At 39.5% G+C, this 10,000-nt stretch overlaps 1 protein-coding gene and 1 long non-coding RNA gene across 5 annotated transcripts in view; both read right to left on the reverse strand.

The window, feature by feature from the left end:
- Positions 1 to 6,447, reverse strand: part of LOC149134605 (uncharacterized) — a 38,123-nt gene extending 31,676 nt beyond the window's left edge. The window contains exon 1 of the long non-coding RNA XR_016242564.1: positions 5,640 to 6,447. This is a non-coding gene — a long non-coding RNA (uncharacterized LOC149134605). The remainder of the gene's footprint in view (positions 1 to 5,639) is intronic.
- The window catches only part of LOC106870463 (uncharacterized), a 361,104-nt gene that overhangs the window by 323,220 nt on the left and 27,884 nt on the right, over positions 1 to 10,000 (reverse strand). The gene's annotated exons all lie outside the window — the stretch shown is intronic.

Raw genomic sequence — 10,000 nt, forward strand, 5'->3', positions numbered from 1 at the left:
AGAAAATTTGTTCTTCGTACATATATATATATATATATATATATATATATATATATATATATATGTAGGTGTATATATGTATATGTATGTGTATTTGTATGTGTGTATCTATGTATATGCACATATATATATAAATATAATATATATGTATATATATGTCTGTATGTATGCATATATATATTGCTCTCTCCCCCCGAACCCGCCCTGCCGTTTCCCGCCTCCCTTTTCCCCTCACCTACCATCCCACCACCCTACCCCTCCAACGCTCCATTCTCCGAGCTTTTCGGCGCCTCCAGTCCGACCCCTCCACCTCCCACATCTTCCCTAATCGACCCCTCCCCTCCTTCAAACGAGCCCACAACCTACGGGACCTCTTGGTCCACAGCTTCTTCCCCAACCCAACCTCCCAACCTGGCTCTTTCCCCTGCTCCCGTCCACGCTGCCGCACTTGCCCTTACCTCTCCAACACCACCCTCCTCACCAGCACCCATCACCGACCCTATCGCATCACCGACTCCTTCACCTGCACGTCTACCAACATCATATATTGCCTCTCCTGCTCTCTCTGCCAATCCCTGTACATCGGACAAACGGGGCGGCGCCTGGCCGACCGATTCGCGGAACACCTCCGAGATATCAACGTCGGCAATGACACCCCGGTGTCACGCCACTTCCGTTCTGCCGGCCACTCCTTGCGGCAACACCTGTCGGTGTTTGGATTGTCCATGCACAGGGGCCATCCGGACTCCCGTTTGCGCCGTGAACAGGGGTTAAACTTCTATCTTCGCTCCTTTGCGCCACATGGGCTCAACTCCCCTCCACTCTTCATCTAACCCCCTCCTCCTGTCTCTCTCCCCCACCCTCCCTCCTACCACCCATCTCTCCCCTCCCCCACCTCCTGCTCCGACTCCTACTTCTTTGTACCTCTCTTCATACTTCTCTCCACTCCCACTTCTCTTCACCCCTACTCTTTCTCTCCTCTCTCTTACTCTCTCTCACTCTCTTCTCTCGTACTCCCCCCTCCCCCCTCTCCCGTACTCCCCCCTCTCTCACTCTTACTCTCTACACTCTTACTCTCCTACTCTCTACACTCTTACTCTCTTACTCTCTCACCCTTACTCTCTCACCCTTACTCTCTCACTCTCTTCCCCTCTCTCTCACCCTCTTCCCCTCTCTCTCACTCTCTTTCTCTTCCTTTCTTCTTCCCCCCCATACCCCTCTTCCCTCTCTCTCACTCTCTTTCTCTTCCTCTCTTTCTCCCCCCATACCCACCTTCCCCTCTTTCTCCCCCCATACCCACCTTCCCCCTCTCTCAATCCCCCTTCCCTCTCTTATACCCACCCTCTCTCCTCTCTTCCTCTCCCCTCCCATACCCATCTTCCCCCTCTCTTACATCCACCTTCCCCTTCTCCCTCCTCGTCAACACCCCCTCATAAGCTCATCCCACCACACCCCAACTCACTCCTACTCTACCTTCCCACTCCACCCCATCCAATTCCTTACACCCACCACCCACCCCTACCCACATACCCCACCCTACCCACATACCCCTACCTCTACCCCACACTCCACCCATGTCTTCCCCACCTCCCAACACCCTCACATCACACCACACCAATACCCTTGCATCACACCACGCACACCACACCAATACCCTCGCATCACACCACGCACACACTACAACTGACCAACTACTTTCTTCCTTTCTCCCTTCCCCCATTTTCACACTACATACGTCAAGATCACCAGCAGTCTACCTCCCACACACAGCCCCTCGTTCCCGATCACCGTTTGTTATCTCCCCCTTTCTTAGCTCTCCTGAAATAAGAATTTCTAACTTCCGGTCAGTCATTGTTATGATCGGCCATTATTATGATTGACCGTTGACTGAACACTATTCAATTTTTTTTCTCCGTGTTTTTCTCCTTGTCTCCGTATTCTTTCTGTTGAAGAGCGTAGCTCGAAACGTCAAAGACTTTCCGTATTCCCGAGCGTCATACTAATATATACTTTTGTTATTTACACCACCTGTCCTCGTCTGTTGTTATTTTTTGTATATTCTCCCATATATATAATTATCTATGTATATGTGTGTATATAAAACATATATACACGCACATACATACAAAAACTCACATCTAAATATTTACATACATACATACACATATATAGGCCCGCGCAGACATACACACAGATGTACACCCTGGTGGTGGTACAGTAATTACTGTTCTGATGATTGACTAAACACAATACTCTACTTCATTTAACAGAAAACTGCTTCTAAATTCCACGCTCTCCCTACACCCACCATACTTACTCTCTCTCTCTCTCTCGCTTCTCTCTCTCTCTCTCTCTCTCTCTCTCTCTCTCTCTCTCTCCCTTACCTCAACCAGATTCCATTTCTCTTATATTCTGTTATTCTCTCTTTCTCTCCCGTCTCTTCCTCTCTTTAAATTCTATGTCTTACTTTTCTTTCACATTCTAATAAGCCTCTTACTATCCCTCTTTATTTCTGATAACCGCTTCTGTTTGTCCGTTCTTCTATCCCTCTGTCCCTTTATCCCTCTGTTTGTCTCACTGTCTCTCTTTGTCTTCCTTTTTGTCAGTTTTTCTCTCTGTATCGCTGCCCGTCTGTGTATCTGTCTGTTTGTCTGTTTGTCTCTCTCTCTCTTCCTCTCTCTCTCCCTTTCTCTATTTGCCTGTCTTTGTCTGCCTCTTTCTCTCTCTGTTCCTCTGTCTTTCTACCTATCTGTCTATCTCTGCCTGTCCCTCTGTCTATATATTTCTCCATTGTCTATTTCTTTGTCTGTCTCTGTCTTTCTCTGTTTCTCCGTCCCACCCCTTGTATGTTCCTCTGCCTATCTCTCTGCCTGTCTCTCCTTCTATCAGTCTGTTCCTCTGTCTTTGTCTGTGTTTCTTTCTCTCTCACCGTCCCTCTGTCTATCTATTTGTCCTCTTTCTTTGCATATCTCTCTTTCTCTCTTCTCTGTTCATTTACACCCTCTCATCCTGGCAAGATCATCTCAACAGCATCATGAGCTCCTTAGCGCAAGAATGTACCAAAGTCCTAACGTACACAACTACATTACGCATAAGTTAGCATTGGGTCTCCTAGACCAGTGGTTGCTCCAAGTAACTGCTCAGTGTAACGGTCATGTCTTCGGTATTATATTCAGGACCAACTTAAGGCAAGAATATCATACTCTGCACTTATCCAGGGAGACTCACGTATCTAGGTGTCCAATGCTAATCTATACAGGGCATTGGCTTGCAGTCAATAAATGATTGTCAGAGGATACAGTACCTTGCATTACATGATAAAGGGCTTATGATTCTGTTAAAGGCTCTGCTCTAATCCTTGTCTCACTTTCACTCTGTTTCTCAATATCCCCCTCATATTTAATACATTCTTTCTCTCCCCGGGGAATGGCTTATAATGCTCTTAGGGGTACTACTCCCCTCTCTGGCTCATTTTAACCCTGTTTTTATTTTTATTTTCAATATTCCTCTCATAATTAATATACCTTTATTTTTCCCCAGGGCTTATAATTCTGTTAATGGAAAATTGGAGTTTGTGATATTAATTTTATTTCATCGTTCACAATTGTTTCAACGAATATACGGTGACTATTTTCGCAAAACAGTAATCCCTCAACTATCGCGAGTGTTACGTTCCAAACCCCACCCCCGCGATAGGTGAAAATCCGCGAAGTAGAAGGTCTACTGTAATATTTTCCCCGCCCCATATTTGATAAATCTTTAGTTTTATTCCTGAAGAAGAGCTTAAAAGGTTGTTAATGGCTCTACTCTCATTCCTCTCTCACTTTCACCATGCTTCTTTATATTGACCCCATATTTAATAAATCGCTATTATATTTTCCCGAAGAAAAGCTTATAAGACTATCAAGGGCCCTGCTTAAAAAAAAATATCCTACTGTCTTTTCGCTTCCTTCTCTTCTAATTCTCTTACTTTATCTTTTGCATTCTGAAAAGAAGCTCACTGTCCTTATTCATCTTTCGGTTTTTTCTTTTGTCTTTCCTTTTCTTTCTTTTTTTCTGATGGGGTTAAGGGTGGCTCCCATTGCTCTACGGGTTAGGGCTTTAGCCTCACAACCATAAGGTCGCGGGTTCAATTTCTGGATCGGGCGACGCTTTGTATCCCGAAGAAAGGCAATTACTTCAATTCCCGTTGTCACAGTCTAATCAACTGTAAATAAACTCTAACTCAGTGCTAATGCAAACCTCCCCACCTCTCTCTCATTTACTCCCTCTCTCCTTCTCTTTCTCATTCCCTCTCTCGTTCACTCTCCCTCTCTCGTTCACTCTCCCTCTCTCCCTTTCTCTTTCTCATTCACTGTATCTCTCTCTCACTCTCTATCAATCTCTCTCTTTCTATCTGTCTGTCACTTTCTTTCATTCACTCCCTCTCTCCTTCTCGTTTTCATTCACTCTCTCTCGTTCACTCTCCTTCTCTCCTTCTCTCCCCTCTCTACCAATCTGTCTCCCTCTATGTCTGCCTGTTTGTCTGTCTGTGTCTGTCTGAGTCTCTCTCTCTCCCTCCCTCTCACTCTCTCTCTCTCTCTCTCTCTCTCTCTCTCTCCCCTTCTCTCTCTCTCAACTATAGCACCAGCATTTCACTCAGCTAGTACTAAATTTTCTGCTAACTAGACTGGAGCAACGTAGAATGAAATGTCTTGCTCAAGGATATAACGCGCTGACCAACTCTGGAATTCAACTCACGCCATTATAATTGAGAGATGAACACCTCTAAGATCACAAGACCATACTTCTTAACAGGTAGACCAAAAACATATAATATACATAAAACACTAATACCAGAAATAAACAAAAACCAATAGAAGAAAATAAAATAAAAAGTTAATAAAATAAAAATTAAAAAAACTTCAACACAAAATATTAACATAAACAATACAGTAATAGAAAATAAAAGCAATATGAAACACATATAAAACACTTATAGAACAAAGCAAACAACAAATATAAAGCAATAACAAAAATTAAAATGCAAAAACAAAAACAAAAAGACTCAGAATTATTGGCGGAATAACGTATCAAAGTGACGTCACAGAAGATTGGCGAAAGTTACCGTAAAATGGCGTAACATAATACAGAAGGTAAAGTACACACAAACACACACACACACACACACACACACACACACACACACACACACACACACACACACACACACACACACACACACACACACACACACACACATATATATGTATATACCTATTAAAATACCTTGTACTTTAAATCTTTTTTATTTTATCTTTTATTGTCTTTCTTAGCTTTCCTACAAACAGCATAATCCTGTTATCTTCTATAAAACATGTACACATACACACACACACACACACACACACACACACACACACACACACACACACACACACACACACACACACACACACACACACACACACACACACACAAGCTATTATGATAAAACAAAAGCGTTGAAGAAATAACTTGAAGCATTCATGTGAGGAAATACCGAAAACGGACATAACTACGAAAACATTGCAAAAATAAAATAAAATAAAACAAGATAAATGAATAAGTTAAAATACATTCCAACGGTACAAAAAAGTCGAAAATTAAAACATATATACCTTTCTAATTTTGGATCAAGGCCAACAATTTTGAGGGGAGGGGAGTTGATTACGTCGAGCCCAGCGTTCAAGTTTTTCGACCCCGAAAAGACGAAAGGCAAAGTTGCATTCGGTGGAATTTGAATTCTAAATTTAAAGCCGGAAAAAATGCCGCTAAGCATTTTAGCTGGGCGTGTTAACGATTCTGCCAAAAGCCAAAGAAATATTGATGGGCAACAGAGTTGATTGCAAATAAATAAATGCATAAATACAATAAAAGAGCCCTTCACCAGACGTAACAATATACCTGGGCGGAAAACAACCTGAAGCCAAAGTAACCAACCGAAATATGAACGAGAATGTCAAGAAGTTTTAGTGTTGTATTTAGCGTAAAAATGAATACGAGCGATCGGCAGAGCAATGGAACAGTTTGCAATAAATAAATAAATAAATGAATAAATGAATAAAATTAAAACAGAAGAAGTAAAATGCAACAAAATTGTAATAATAATCATAAAGAAATTGACGTCACAAAAATACTGGCCGAAAACAGCATATACTGACGGAAAATAATAAAATGTAAAACATAGACGTTCTGCACACATGCACACACGGTCGCACGTACATACATAAATACACACATACACACACACACACACGCACACGCACACACGCACGCACAACTACAATGATGGTTAGCATGAAAGCCTCTACAAGGTCGTTACATCTCGCAAGGTTCCACAAGAGGTCGCTAGTAGATCCGCGAGAAATAGATTAATAATATGAAAATGGGCAAAGTCTTGCTACTAAACCCGTGACAGGAGTAACAGTAAAAAGATTTACAGGGAAAAGGGCATGAAATTGGAGACCAAAAATGTCAAAAATGAAACGACGGGGGGGGCAAAAAATTCTTTCGCAGAAGGAAATAGCAACCAAATTCCATGATTTTTTTTTCTTTTTCCGTCAGATATTGATAGCTTTTCCGAAAGTCCACCGATCAAATATAACAACTGTCTCAGGAGACGGATGTTATAACAAAAATTAAACTGTAGATTCATTTATATTTCATTGCGTATTTATGATTTTATACACATTTGCACATCATTCCTTAACATGGTATCCTGGTATCTGTAGGTAGTGCGACACAGCAAGGAAAATTACATCTTAATCGAGAATTGTAAAAGAATTTAGTCTTAACAATGTGTTAGTTAAAGTGAAATTTCTAAAGTTTTCTCAGTAACATCTGATGGTTTTAGCACGGCAAAACTTTCAAAATCAAACTTATTTATTTTTGTTATTTCTTTAATCTCTAAAGCAGCAAACTGGTCGAATTGTAAGAGCGTCGGAAACAATGGTTTACAGTATCTGTTCTAACTCTTTATATTCTGAATTCAAATTCCGCCGTCAACTTTGTCTTTCATCCGACTGAAATTGTCTTCCAAAAAACTATGTATATAATTTACATATTGCAAGACTTCAAACAAATTACAGAACTCTTTTATTAATAAATATATTTAATATATTTTTTATGTAAGGGTATCTTGAGACATGAAATATATTCCAAGAGGCATGAAATATATTTCAAGTAAAAATTCTTATAGTTTACACGCTGTGAGTTCGGACATCAGAGAAATTCTGGTCTATAAATATAGAGTTTGGTTTAGTCATGAGGTAACCCAGTAGTGGCCCTGTAAGTTTATAGACACTGGGCATAGTACGAACCTATGATAGGTAATCTTGTGGTAGCCCTGTTTAGTAATTATCAACAGAGAAGAAAGATAATAAAAATTTACTAGGAATCGATATTTAAGCCAAATCATATAATATCGAAAACCCAGAATTTAAAAAAAAAATACTTGATTCTCATTTCTTGTGTTAATTATATTAACTGGGTTAAAATCATTAATTAAATATAAATTATGACAACATTGTAAGGAATAAAAAATTTTGAGATATTGAAAGGCGATTTTAGATTGTGAGAAGGCGCACGAATGCGTACACACACACATGCACACATGCACGCTCTCTTTCTCTCTTTCTCTCTCTCATACACACCCACGCACACACTCACGTGATGCTGATTCTTTCATCATTATCCATTGTAATAAGGGCATAGCACATTTAAACGGCGTATGTAAGGCCTTACCATATCTAAAACTTTGTATTGTGTTGGGGTGAAGTACCGAGGGAATGAGTCGCCGGCTTATAGTATATACAAGCAGTAAGAATACCAATGTTTTCTGCATTTCTTATACGATGCGGCTTGGGATCTGCTCTTTAGCCCACCCTTCAATTTAATGTTCGAATTCACAGCGTGTAAGATATAAGGGTATAATATGGAACCAATTACTGAGTCCCAAACTCACCGGTAGGTAACATGTCGTGCATATAATTATATACATACGAGTATGTATGTATGTATGTATGTATGTATGTATGTACGTACATATCTATCTATCTATCTATCTATCTATGCAAAGTTTAGATTAATTAAATATGTTTGTGACATATTTCAACTGCGCAAAGGCAAATTCATTGCCGTTACTGTAGAGAAAATTTTCTCTTATGGTAATATATATATATATATATATATATATATATATATATATATATATATATATATATATATATATATATATATATATATACATATATATATTGTGAGGGTGTGGTGGGGTGAAATCACTTCAAGATAATGGCTAATTTCAACAGAGTCTTTCAACTATGTATAATGAAAAGTTCAACAGCGCTACTACAAAATAGTTCCATATTGCTAGATTTTTAAAAACCTAAAAGCATTGTGCATGTAAAATCAATTGTATGAACTGCACAAGAACTATTTCCGGCAGGATGTTTTTTAAATATATTACATACTTACACACTTGTAATAAACAGAGCTTATTACATTCCGAAACACCTGGCTGTAGTATCGCCTTGCGGAATTACAAGTGAATTGTTCTAAATTTTTCGTTAGGGAAACATTACTTCCTCTAAAACTGAATTTATCTGTGCCGTTGGTTAAACAGCGTTGCGTTTGAAATATTTGGTGATATGGTTACCGCTACTACTATGGGCAGTAGCAGCAGCAGTAGCTGTTGTAGTAGTAGAAAGAGTAGCAACAAACATAAAAGTAAAACTAACAACTGCATCTCCATAGTCCAAGGTAAGACCCTTTACGTGGTAGCTCACTTGCTCGAAATAACAACCGAATCCCTCTCAAATCATACAATCACATAGAAAAAGAAAAATAGAACACGCTGGTTAATGGGATCTCGGGTTCCTTGTAAACAAGGAAATTACAGGATGGTCATGGTTGGACTTCTTTTGATCAGAGAACTGTTTAAACAATGGTTACCTAGAGTTAAGCAGCTAACTTTTGGGCAAACTAGAAATTTGAACTAAATATCTTTCAAATTAAACTCTACAGTATTTTTAAATACAGGATGGACACATAGAATAAGATATTACTATCTAGATAAAATTACATCTTTTTTTATTTAATAGAAAAGGGATGAACACGGGTACAACGTCTTTGATCATTGCTCTGCGAGATCAAAATTGACTTTGGGATAAAACAGCAACTGCGACACCAATTAAATAGACACTGGCTTCTGATCTTAACTGATTGGAAATATTATCATGTACATATTTTGTCTTGGTATAAAAGATGGGCTACAGCAAATATTCTGCTCAATACCACAGATTAGCTTGTCAGTTGTTTGACTTTAACCAGTTGAGCATGTCCTTTGGTGGGTGACGATATGTGCATCTCTGACCACGAGCAGAAGTAGTGGGGGAGCATCATAGCCATGTGTTGAGAGGAATTCTTTGAAGCTCGAATAATTCACCTCTGAAAACATGGGTGTTTCGTTCATCATCCTTGAACAACCCTTATTCAAGGACTATTTGAGCGGGATGGGCTACTCGACGTGAAGAAAATTCTAAGTGGGCCCCACCTTCAAGGTCATGCGCTGTTTATCTTGATATGAGATCACTGTGTTGCGGACATATGGTTGTGATGCATGTGCCTGGTGTGCCCTTATCAGACGGGTAGTCATGATGGGTACACTGGGCTTCGTATATTTTACCCCAGTGTCACTTTGATGGCATGCACTGCTCTCTCACTCTATAATAATAATAATAATAATAATAATAATAATAATAATAATAATAATAATAATAATAATAAAGAAATCATACTCCCTAATGAAGAAGAAGAAGAAGAAGAAGAAGAAGAAGAAGAAGAAGAAGAAGAAGAAGAAGAAGAAGAAGAAGAAGAAGAAGAAGAAGAAGAAGAAGAAGAAGAGCTATAAAACAAATGAAATCCAAACTAAAACTAGAACAGCAACGGACCATGATAAAACGATGGCAAGAAAAGCCCC

This window comes from Octopus bimaculoides, chromosome 7 (genome assembly GCF_046866305.1).
Source record: "Octopus bimaculoides isolate indiv1 chromosome 7, ASM4686630v1, whole genome shotgun sequence".
Taxonomy (NCBI): domain Eukaryota; kingdom Metazoa; phylum Mollusca; class Cephalopoda; order Octopoda; family Octopodidae; genus Octopus; species Octopus bimaculoides.